The sequence below is a fragment of the Panthera pardus genome, unplaced genomic scaffold (assembly GCF_024362965.1).
Source record: "Panthera pardus isolate Hobbes unplaced genomic scaffold, ASM2436296v1 HiC_scaffold_27, whole genome shotgun sequence".
NCBI classification, from domain to species: Eukaryota; Metazoa; Chordata; class Mammalia; order Carnivora; family Felidae; genus Panthera; species Panthera pardus.
The window spans coordinates 81,605,847-81,618,716 of NW_026526843.1; positions in this window are offsets into that span (position 1 = coordinate 81,605,847).

Below are 12,870 nucleotides of genomic sequence, written 5' to 3' on the forward strand. Positions count from 1 at the left end.
TTCAACTTAAGTTCCCCACATATTTGGAACTGAGTTTATCATGCCAGAGCCCCCTCTGAGCTGGCTGTGATACCTCTGCTTACATAAAGGCATATACTAATTGAATTGGGCACCCCCCCCAGTCCTATCATGAATAAGAAATGAAGCGTATACTTGATCCCCCCCCGCCCCAGTTTCCAATCTGCAAGACAGTACAGAGAGTGGTTTGTAACAAGCCAGAGAATTACCATTCTAAGTGTTTTCTGCAGCTTGACTTTATTACACCTTTAATTAAGTCAATGTTTTGGCACCCACCCCCAGTAGAGATGATAAAGGGTAGTTAGCTCAGAGGATGTCTGAGGGAATAAAGGGCTTCTCCAAACAGTAGACAGAGAAAAGTATTGGCTGAAACCAAGCCTGCAGCAACTGTTGTGGGAAAGAAAATAGGGAAAAGGGAGAGGTAGAGGAAGGGAAATAAGAGGCACATAGGGAAGTATGAGAGTGAGTGGAATACTGGATAGCCAAGACCAGAGAGAAGGTGAAGGATGCAACAGCTGATGACCTAGCCCCATAGTACAGAGCTGAGATATTTGGAAAGTTTTTTTTTCCTCTGGGAAATAACCAGATCAGTGAGCATATTAAGAACCTCATTGAGCATAACTGTGGCTACAGCTGCTGGATCTATGGAGTGGGGGAGGGCAAGAGACAAGCTTCTGGATGTGGGAATGACTTCAAGGGGTTGGGGAAGAAGGAGGATAGAGGATGGAAGGGAAAAAATGCAACAATATGTAGGAGAATAGGAAAAACATATTAAAGGTGGGACTCAAATTTTGACATTCTCTGTGCTGTTTAGTGTCAGAGTCTCATGGGAGAAGAAAGAATTGCACAATACTCAAGGTGAAAGGAAGACACGTGCAGAATCACTGAGGGGAAGAGAAAACATCAGTAAACCATTCAAATGATTTGTTGTCAGGATTAGATACCCAGTGATATAAGTAAATATTCACACAGAGACTGTGTGGTGGAAACATTAATAATTCATACATTGGGATGCTTCCTGAGGATCTATTTGCTCCTATTCAAATCTGAGGCGTGACAGAATTTGATGTAAGTTGGAGGCCCCAGGGACAGCTGCATATTGTGGGATTAGAAATAAAGCTTACAAAGGAGAGAATCAGATAAATTTTAGAACTAAGGAATCAGCTAACTGAATCCTCCCTTTGACAGATAAAACACTGTGGCACAGAAAGGAGAGGAATTTGCCCAGTGAATTACTATGGGATCTGGGCTTTTAGGCCAGGAACCTGTGCTCATCTCCATACAATTGGTCACTAGTGCCATCTGTATGAATCCAGAACTGAGGAGAATTGGGACAAAGAGACAATGGAACTAAATGCAATCCCTCACCCCACCCCCATCTCCAGAATTCACAAAGTAAATATATATTAAAATGGGTAATAAGAGAGAAAAATGCCTGTAAGAAAGGCTGGGCCATCATAGCAATAAAGAAATTGGCTCTTCATCTCATTATCTGAATTAATTAAATGGAAACAGCATCAAATAACTTGCAGCTAAAATGATGCTCTAGCATCATCTATAAATTGAAAAGTACATTTTGAGATGCTTCTATGTATTCCATAGTATGTGAGGCTGTGAGAGATTAGTGAGGATTGATTCCTAATTTTATTTCTCAAAGGAGACTTCCATTTGGGTGGAGAAAACAGCTCTAGCAAATGAATTTGGCTACCAAAAGCCCCGAATTTTTCAGGTCAGTTCTCATTTAAAATATTCAGCTCCATGATTCCCTTTGTATATTCATAGTTGTAAATCAACATCTTAAACTACTTGGTTTAGAAATTTTGGTCACTCATTCATTTAACATACTTATTGGGTATCTACTGTGTGGCAAGCACTGCACAAGGTGCTAGTGATCCACTTATGAACAAAACACAGTTGTTGGCTTCATGGAGCTCACAGACTGTTGAGAGACACAGACAACTAACTACAGTTACGGTCATGGGATAGGGTTATTATGGAGTGAAACATACAGTACTATAGGAACATAGAGGAGGCGACAATATTATGCCTCCTGGAGACCGAAAAGACTTCTGAGAGGAGGTGATGGCTAGGGTAAGGATTGAAGGGCAAGTAGGAATTAACAAAGCAAAAAGAGACAGTGAGGAAGGGGACAGAAAGATATTCCTGTCAAAGGAAATAGCATGTGCAAGGTCCCCAAAGCAAGAAAACAAAATATGGAAGTTATTTAATATCAACTATGTGTTAAATTGTGGGTTGCAAATATTAAGTATATTACAAGGTAAGAAAGGGAGGAAATTAAAGGCTTTTGTGGGGAATGATGAGAGGGAACAAAGTCTGGAAGAAAATCCAAATACTTAAAGTATGCAAATAAATTTTGACTTTAAAAAAAATGGAGAAAGAAGGATTCTGCAAAACTATTAGTCAGTGCATTTGATGTTAATCCAGCTCCACATTTCAAAATGTATTGTTAAAGGACTGGTTTAAAAACACATTGTTTTTAAAAAAGAAGGAAAAAACATAGCAGAACTCACCAAGTATTAGCGATGGCAGGCTATTTTTTTTCCTATTTATGGGATTACTAACTCAGGGAAATGCTATAAGCAGGGCATGTCTGAGTGCCAGGCAGTCTCTCCTGATATTTTTTCCACAACTGAAGAAATGAGGCTGGATGATCGTAGAATTTGATGGATTTCCAACGGGGTGAATTACCATCCCCATGCATGCAAATGATAGGATATCAAATATGATGGAAAACAGAATAAGGAGCTACAAAAATCTTTTTTCTCAACCAGGTCATAAATGCTGTCTAACAAGAATGACCACATAATTTATCCAAATTGGGACACTTTGAAGTGACAGGGGTCATTTTTAACAATTATGTCAACAAACTATGCAAAATCAGGACTGTCCTGGGCAGACTAGGGTTTATGGTCCCTGATCTATATGTATTGAATGAATGAAATGAATGAGTGCACAGATGAATCTCCTCTAAGAACACCACTTCTCCTTAAATCCTTTTGAAGTGTGCCATAGTCACGCAACAGTATGACTGCAACAGCATAGTCATACAACAGTATCTCTAATTCTCCACTGTAGCTTTCAAAGAATTATTCCTCATGTAAAAATCCTCCTCTTCTGAGGTTCATATCTTCAGCACGTGGTCAGTACCATGTAAAAACCTCTTGGTCATTCTTTCACATTCATTTGAAGACTTCAGAATCCTAACCTCTCCTTTTCTCACATAAGCCTCCCTGTCACCCTTGGAGGGCTTCAGTAGTCACTAAAGCATTCAACCTTGTGCTCTCACAGTTTCTTTCTCTCTTTAATTCTGGTTAACTTCTCTTTTCTCCTTCAACTATAACCACACCTTGGACTTTTTTAGCACTTAGAACTACTCCATTTCTGAAACTTTGAACTCAAATATCCTACTGTCTAATTATACCTTCCTATCCTTCTAAGTCTCTCACTCCCTTACTCCTAGGACATCATTTTTTAAATCTAATTGAGATATTAAGTTACTTTCTTTAACCAGCATAGACCCCCCCCCAAAGCAATAACTTCACCTCGTCACTATCCTGTCTCTGCACTCCCTTTCCATCTTGTGCTTCCACTGCACTCTAATAACCAAACTCTTATGTGGGTCACCTGCCCTTTTTTCACCTATCTTAGGCAAAGTATGACTAGAAAAAAAAATCACACAAGCATGTGTATAACTACCAGTATAATATCTTGATGTCCAACTTTAACTTGATCTTCAAACAGTCAGATAATCCTCCTATGTGACCCTAATCAAGTTCCTTTCCCAATACACTCAGTGGCTATTTGAAATTTTCACCAAGCATCTCAAGTCCTCTACCCACCATATTTCCCAACACATACAGTAGATGAGCTTGCCTCTTATTTCATTAAGAAAGCAGAGGTCATCAGGACACAAACTCTCCCAACTTTTTATTCCTGTACCGAGAAACTTCACTGGCAACTACCCTAACCTGATCCCGCATTCCTCAGAGGAAGAGGTGTCTCCTAATAAAGGTTTATTTCTCCATCTGTGCTCTTAATCTCACACTCTTCTTCCTCAAAAACCTTGATCCATTATCTTCTCTCTCTTTCTGTACCTTTTACATCTCCCTCTCTATTAAAATGGTCCTTTTGAAGGTCTCCAATGATTACTTGGACACAGTCATTTTTTTTTTCAAAAGTGGTTTGACTTATTTTGAAACACTTTAATTCACAGTAAATGGCAAAGATATTTCAGGAGGGACCCCATGTATCCTTCACCCAGTTCCCCCCCAGTGGTTACAGTTTACTTAATACCAAATTAGAAAATTGACATTGGTACAGCATGTGTGAACAGTTTATTTATTTTAATTTTTTAATTTAATTTAATTTAATTTAATTTAATTTAATTTATTTTTAATTTTATTTATTTTTAATTTACATCCAAATTAGTTAGCTTATAGTGCAACAATGATTTCAGGAGTAGATTCCTTAATGCCCCTTACCCATTTAGCCCATCCCTCGTCCCACAACCCCTCCAGTAACCCTCTGTTTGTTCTCCATATTTAAGAGTCTCTTATGTTTTGTCCCCCTCTCTGTTTTTATATTATTTTTGTTTATATTATTTTGTTTCCCTCCCCTTATGTTCATCTGTTTTGTCTCTTAAAGTCCTCATATGAGTGAAGTCATATGATTTTTGTTTTTCTCTGACTGACTAATTTCGCTTAGCATAATACCTTCCAGTTCCATCCATATAGTTGCAAATGGCAAGATTTCATTCTTTTTGATTGCCGAGTAATATTCCATTGTATATATATACCACATCTTTATCCATTCTTCTATTGATGGAAATTTGGGCTCTTTCCATACTTTGGCTATTGTTGATAGTGCTGCTATACACTTAGGGGTGCATATGTTCCTATGAAACAGCACACCTGTATCCCTTGGATAAATACCTAGTAGTGCAATTGCTGGTCATAGGGTACTTCTATTTTTAATTTTTTGAGGAAACTCTATACTGTTTTCCACAATGACCGCACCAGTTTGCATTCCCACCAGCAGTGCAAAAGAGGCCCTCTTTCTCTGCATCCTTGCCAACATCTGTTGTTGCCTGAGTTGTTAATGTTAGCCATTCTGACAGGTGTGAGGTGATATCTCATTGTGGTCTTGATTTGTATTTCCCTGATGAGTGATGTTGAGCATTTTTTCATGTGTCAGTTGGTCATCTGGATGTCTTCTTTGGAGGTGTCTATTCATGTCTTGCCCATTTCTTCACTGGATTATTTGTTCTTTGGGTATTGATTTTGATAACTTCTTTATAGATTTTGGATACTAACCCTTTATCTGATATGTCATTTGCAAATATCTTCTCCTATTCTGTTGGTTGCCTTTTAGTTTTGCTGATTGTTTCCTTCACTGTGCAGAAGTTTTTTTATTTTGATGAGGTCCCAGTAGTTCATTTTTGCTTTTGTTTCCCTTGCCTCCAGAGACGTGTTGAGTAAGAAGTTGCTGTGGCCAAGATCAAAGAGGTTTTTGCCTGCTTTCTCCTCAAGGATTTTGATGGTTTCCTGTCTTATATTCAGGGCTTTCATCCATTTTGAGTTTATTTTTGTGTACAGCATAAAAAAGTGGTCCCGGTTCATTCCACTGCATGTCACTGTCCAGTTTTCCCAGCACCACTTGCTGAAGAGACTGTCTTTATTCCATTGGATATTCTTTCCTGCTTTGTCAAAGATTAGTTGGCCATACGTTTGTGGGTCCATTTCTGGGTTCTCTATTCTGTTCCATTGATCTGAATGTTCTTGTGCCAGTACCATACTGTCTTGATGATTACAGCTTTGTGGTATAGCTTGATGTCTGGGATTGTGATGCCTCCTGCTTTGGTTTTCTTTTTCAAGATCGCTTTGGCTATTCAGGGTCTTTTCTGGTTCCATACAAGTTTTATGATTTTTTGTTCTAGCTCTGTGAAGAATGCTGGTGTTATTTTGATAGGGACTGCATTGAATATGTAGATTGCATTGGGTAGTATCAACATTTTAACAATATTTGTTCTTCCTATCCAGGAGCAATGGAATATTTTTCCATTTTTTTGTGTCTTCTTCAATTTCTTTCATGAGCTTTCTATAGTTTTCAGTGTATAGATTTTTCATCTCTTTGGTTAGATTTATCCCTAGGTATTTTATTATTTTGGTGCAATTGTAAATGAGATCACTTCCTTGATTTCTCTTTCTGTTGCTTCATTGTTGGTGAATAAGAATGCTACCAATTTCTGTGCACTGATTTTATATCCTGCAACTTTGCTGAATTCATGAATCGGTTCTAGCAGTTTTCTGGTGGAATCGTTAGGGTTTTCCATATAGAGTATCATGTCATCTGCGAAGAGTAAAAGTTTGACCTCCTCCTGGCCGATTTGGATGCCTTTTATTTCTTTGTGTTGTCTGATTGCAGAGGCTGAGACTTCAAATACTATATTGAATAACAGAGGCAAGAGTGGACATCCTTGTCTTGTTCCTGACCTTAGGGGCAAAGCTCTCAGTTTTTCCCCATTGAGGATATTAGCATTGGGTTTTTCATATATGGCTTTTATGAACTCGGGTATGCTCCTTCTATCCCTACTTTCTTGAGGATTTTTATCAAGAAAGGATACTGTAATTTGTCAAATGCTTTCTCTACATCTATTGAGAGGATTATATGGTTCTTGTCCTTTCTTTTATTGATGTAATGGGTCATGTTAATTGTTTTGCAGATATTGAACCAGCCCTGCATCCCGGGTATAAATCCCACTTGTTTGTGGTGAATAATTTTTTTTTAATGTATTGTTGGATCCAGTTGGCTAATATCTTGTTGAGGATTTTTGCATCCATGTTCATCAGGGAAATTGGTTTATAGTTCTCCTTTTTAGTGGGGTCTTTGTCTGGTTTTGGAATCCAGGTAATGCTGGCCTCATAGAAAGAGTTTGGAAGTTTTCCTTCCGTTTCTATTTTTTGGAACAGCTTTAAGAGAATAGAATGTTACCTCTTCCTTAAATGTTTGGTAGAATTCCCCTGGAAAGCCATCTGGCCCTGGACTCTTGTTTTTTGGGAGATTTTTGATTTTTAATTCGATTTCTTTACTGGTTATGAGATGTATGGACAGTTTATTGTGACTTAATCATATGTGTGGATTCCTGCCATAACCACTAGAATCAAGATATTGAACTATACAATCACCATAAGAATCTCATGCTACCCCTTTATAGTCCAACCTTCCCTCCTTATCCTCATTATCCCTAATTCCTGGTAAACACTGATTTGTTTTCCATCTATATAATTTTGTGATTTTGAGAATGTTATATAAATGGAATCATACAGTATGTGACTTTTTGAGATTGACTTTTTTCACTCAACATAATTCCTTTTAGATCCATCCAAATTGTTTTATGTATCAATAGCTCATTCATTTTTATTGCTAAATATTATTTCATCATATGAATATACCACAGTTTATCCACTCACTTGCGTATGACATTTTGGTTGTTTCCAGTTTGGGGCCATGAAAAACAAAGATTTTTTTTTATTAAATATAATTTATTGTCAAATTGGTTTCCATACAATACCCAGTGTTCATCCCAACAGATGCCCTCCTCAATGCCCATCACCCACTTTCCCCTCTCCCCCCCACCCCCTATCAACCCTCAGTTTGTTCTCAGTATTTAAGAGTCTCCTATGGTTTGCCTCCCTCCCTCCCTGTAACTTTTTTCCCCTTCCCTTCCCCCAGGTCTTCTGTTAAGTTTCTCAGTATCCACATAAGAGTGAAAACATATGGTATCTGTCTTTCTCTGCCTGACTTATTTCACTTAGCATAATACCCTCCAGTTCCACCCACGTTGCTACAGATGGCCAGATTTCATTCTTTCTCATTGCCCAGTAGTATTGCATTGTATAAAGATAAAAACAAAGATTTTGAAAAACTATTCTCGAGCCTGTGCATTTCCATATATATTTTATAAAAAATATGTCTAATATCTAAAATCTTGCTGGGATTTTGTGGGTTTTTTTGTTTTGTTTTATTTTTTATTTATTTTTTCATTTATTTTTTAATGTATGAAATTTACTGTCAAATTGGTTTCCATAAAACACCCAGTGCTCATCCCAAAAGGGGCCCTCCTCAATACCCATCACCCACCCTGCCCTCCCTCCCACCCCTCATCAACTCTCAGTTTGTTCTCAGTTTTTAACAGTCTCTTATGCTTTGGCTCTCTCCCACTCTAACCTCTTTTTTTTTTCCTTCCCCTCCCCAATGGGTTTCTCTTACGTTTCTCAGGATCCACATAAGAGTGAAACCATATGGTATCTGTCTTTCTCTGTATGGTTTACTTCACTTAGCATCACACTCTCCAGTTCCATCCACGTTGCTACAAAAGGCCATATTTCATTTTTTCTCATTGCCACGTAGTATTCCATTGTGTATATAAACCACAATTTCTTTATCCATTCATCAGTTGATGGACATTTAGGCACTTTCCATAATTTGGCTATTGTTGAGAGTGCTGCTATAAACATTGGGGTACAAGTGCCCCTATGCATCAGTACTCCTGTATCCTTTGGATAAATTCCTAGCAGTGCTATTGCTGGGTCATAGGGTAGGTCTATTTTTAATTTTCTGAGGAACCTCCACACTGCTTTCCAGAGCGGCTACACCAATTTGCATTCCCACCAACAGGGCAAGAGGGTTCCCGTTTCTCCACATCCTCTCCAGCATCTATAGTCTCCTGATTTGTTCATTTTGGCCACTCTGACTGGCATGAGGTGATATCTGAGTGTGGTTTTGATTTGTATTTCCCTGATAAGGAGCGACGATGAACATCTTTTCATGTGCCTTTTGGCCATCCGGATGTCTTCTTTAGAGAAGTGTCTATTCATGTTTTCTGCCCATTTCTTCACTGGGTTATTTGTTTTTCGGGTGTGGAGTTTGGTGAGTTCTTTATAGATTTTGGATACTAGCCCTTTGTCCGATATGTCATTTGCAAATATCTTTTCCCATTCCGTTGGTTGCCTTTTAGTTTTGTTGGTTGTTTCCTTTGCTGTGCAGAAGCTTTTTATCTTCATAAGGTCCCAGGAATTCACTTTTGCTTTTAATTCCCTTGCCTTTGGGGATGTGCCGAGTAAGAGATTGCTACGGCTGAGGTCAGAGAGGTCTTTTCCTGCTTTCTCCTCTAAGGTTTTGATGGTTTCCTGTCTCACATTCAGGTCCTGCATCCATTTTGAGTTTATTTCTGTGAATGGTGTGAGAAAGTGGTCTAGTTTCAACCTTCTGCATGTTGCTGTCCAGTTCTCCCAGCACCATTTGTTAAAGACACTGTCTTTTTTACATTGGATGTTCTTTCCTGCTTTGTCAAAGATGAGTTGGCCATACGTTTGTGGGTCTAGTTCTGGGGTTTCTATTCTATTCCATTGGTCTATGTGTCTGTTTTTATGCCAATACCATGCTGTCTTGATGATGACAGCTTTGTAGTAGAGGCTAAAGTCTGGGATTGTGATGCCTCCTGCTTTGGTCTTCTTCTTCAAAATTACTTTGGCTATTCGGGGCCTTTTGTGGTTCCATATGAATTTTAGGATTGCTTGTTCTAGTTTCGAGAAGAATGCTGGTGCAATTTTGATTGGGATTGCATTGAATGTGTAGACAGCTTTGGGTAGTATTGACATTTTGACAATATTTATTCTTCCAATCCATGAGCAGGGAATGTCTTTCCATTTCTTTATATCTTCTTCAATTACCTTCAAAAGCTTTCTATAGTTTTTAGCATACAGATCTTGTACATCTTTGGTTAGATTTATCCCTAGGTATTTTATGCTTCTTGGTGCAATTGTGAATGGGATCAGTTTCTTTATTTGTCTTTCTGTTGCTTCATTGTTAGTGTATAAGAATGCAACTGATTTCTGTACATTGATTTTGTATCCTGCAACTTTGCTGAATTCATGTATGAGTTCTAGCAGACTTTTGGTGGAGTCTATCGGATTTTCCATGTATAATATCATGTCATCTGCAAAAAGCGAAAGCTTGACTTCATCTTTGCCAATTTGGATGCCTTTGATTTCCTTTTGTTGTCTGATTACTGATGCTAGCACTTCCAGCACTATGTTAAACAACAGCGGTGAGTGTGGGCATCCCTGTCGTGTTCCTGATCTCAGGGAAAACGCTCTCAGTTTTTCCCCGTTGAGGATGATGTTAGCTGTGGGCTTTTCATAAATGGCTTTTATGATGTTTAAGTATGTTCCTTCTATCCCGACTTTCTCAAGGGTTTTTATTAAGAAAGGGTGCTGGATTTTGTCAAAGGCCTTTTCTGCATCGATTGACAGGATCATATGGTTCTTCTCTTTTTTTTTGTTAATGTGATGTATCACATTGATCAATTTGCGAATGTTGAACCAGCCCTGCATCCCAGGAATGAATCCCACTTGACCGTGGTGAATAATTCTTTTTATATGCTGTTGAATTCGATTTGCTAGTATCTTATTGAGAATTTTTGCATCCATATTCATCAGGGATATTGGCCTGTAGTTCTCTTTTTTTACTGGGTCTCTGTTTGGTTTAGGAATCAAAGTAATACGGGCTTCATAGAATGAGTCTGGAAGTTTTCCTTCCCTTTCTATTTCTTGGAATAGCTTGAGAAGGATAGGTATTATCTCTGCTTTAAACGTCTGGTAGAACTCCCCTGGGAAGCCATCTGGTCCTGGACTCTTATTTGTTGGGAGATTTTTGATAACCGATTCAATTTCTTCGCTGGTTATGGGTCTGTTCAAGCTTTCTATTTCCTCCTGATTGAGTTTTGGAAGAGTGTGGGTGTTTAGGAATTTGTCCATTTCTTCCAGGTTGTCCAATTTGTTGGCATATAATTTTTCATAGTATTCCCTGATAATTGTTTGTATCTCTGAGGGATTGGTTGTAATAATTCCATTTTCATTCATGATTTTATCTGTTTGGGTCATCTCCCTTTTCTTTTTGAGAAGGCTGGCTAGAGGTTTGTCAATTTTGTTTATTTTTTCAAAAAAACCAACTCTTGGTTTCGTTGATCTGCTCTACCGTTTTTTTAGATTCTATATTGTTTATTTCTGCTCTGATCTTTATTATTTCTCTTCTTCTGCTGGGTTTAGGCTGCCTTTGCTGTTCTGCTTCTATTTCCTTTAGGTGTGCTGTTAGATTTTGTATTTGGGATTTTTCTTGTTTCTTGAGATAGGCCTGGATTGCGATGTATTTTCCTCTCAGGACTGCCTTCGCTGCGTCCCAAAGCGTTTGGATTGTTGTATTTTCATTTTCATTTGTTTCCATATATTTTTTAATTTCTTCTCTAATTGCCTGGTTGACCCATTCATTCGTTAGTAGGGTGTTCTTTAACCTCCATGCTTTTGGAGGTTTTCCAGACTTTTTTCTGTGGTTGAATTCAAGCTTCATAGCATTGTGGTCTGAAAGTATGCATGGTATAATTTCAATTCTTGTAAACTTATGAAGGGCTGTTTTGTGACCCAGTATATGATCTATCTTGGAGAATGTTCCATGTGCACTCGAGAAGAAAGTATATTCTGTTGCTTTGGGATGCAGAGTTCTAAATAGATCTGTCAAGTCCATCTGATCCAATGTATCATTCAGGGCCCTTGTTTCTTTATTGACTGTGTGTCTAGATGATCTATCCATTTCTGTAAGTGGGGTGATAAAGTCCCCTGCAATGACCACATTCTTATCAATAAGGTTGCTTATGTTTATGAGTAATTGTTTTATATATCTGGGGCTCCGGTATTCGGCGCATAGACATTTATAATTGTTAGCTCTTCCTGATGGATAGACCCTGTGATTATTATATAATGCCCTTCTTCATCTCTTGTTACAGCCTTTAATTTAAAGTCTAGTTTGTCTGATAGAAGTATGGCTACTCCAGCTTTCCTTTGGCTTCCAGTAGCATGATAAATAGTTCTCCATCCCCTCACTCTCAATCTAAAGGTGTCCTCAGATCTAAAATGAGTCTCTTGTAGACAGCAAATAGATGGGTCTTGTTTTTTTATCCATTCTGATACCCTATGTCTTTTAGTTGGCGCATTTAATCCATTTACATTCAGTGATATTATAGAAAGATACGGGTTTAGAGTCATTGTGATGTCTGTATGTTTTATGCTTGTAGCGATGTCTCTGGTACTTTGTCTCACAGGATCCCCCTTAGGATCTCTTGTAGGGCTGGTTTCGTGGTGACAAATTCCTTAAGTTTTTGTTTGTTTGGGAAGACCTTTATCTCTCCTTCTATTCTAAATGACAGACTTGCTGGATAAAGGATTCTCGGCTGCATATTTTTTCTGTTTAGCACACTGAAGATCTTGTGCCAAGCCTTTCTGGCCTGCCAAGTTTCAAAGGAGAGATCTGTCACGAGTCTTATAGGTCTCTCTTTATATGTGTGGGCACGTTTATCCCTTGCTGCTTTCAGAATTTTCTCTTTATCCTTGTATTTTGCCAGTTTCACTATGATATGTCATGCAGAAGATCGATTCCAGTTACGTCTGAAGGGAGTCCTCTGTGCCTCTTGGATTTCAATGCCTTTTTCCTTCCCCAGGTCAGGGAAGTTCTCAGCTATAATTTCTTCAAGTACCCCTTCAGCACCTTTCCCTCTCTCTTCCTCCTCTGGAATACCAATTATGCATATATTATTTCTTTTTAGTGTATCACTTAGTTCTCTAATTTTCCCCTCATACTCCTGGATTTTTTTATCTCTCTTTCTCTCAGCTTCCTCTTTTTCCATAACTTTATCTTCTAGTTCACCTATTCTCTCCTCTGCCTCTTCAATCCGAGCCGTTGTCGTTTCCATTTTGTTTTGCATTTCGTTTAAAGCGTTTT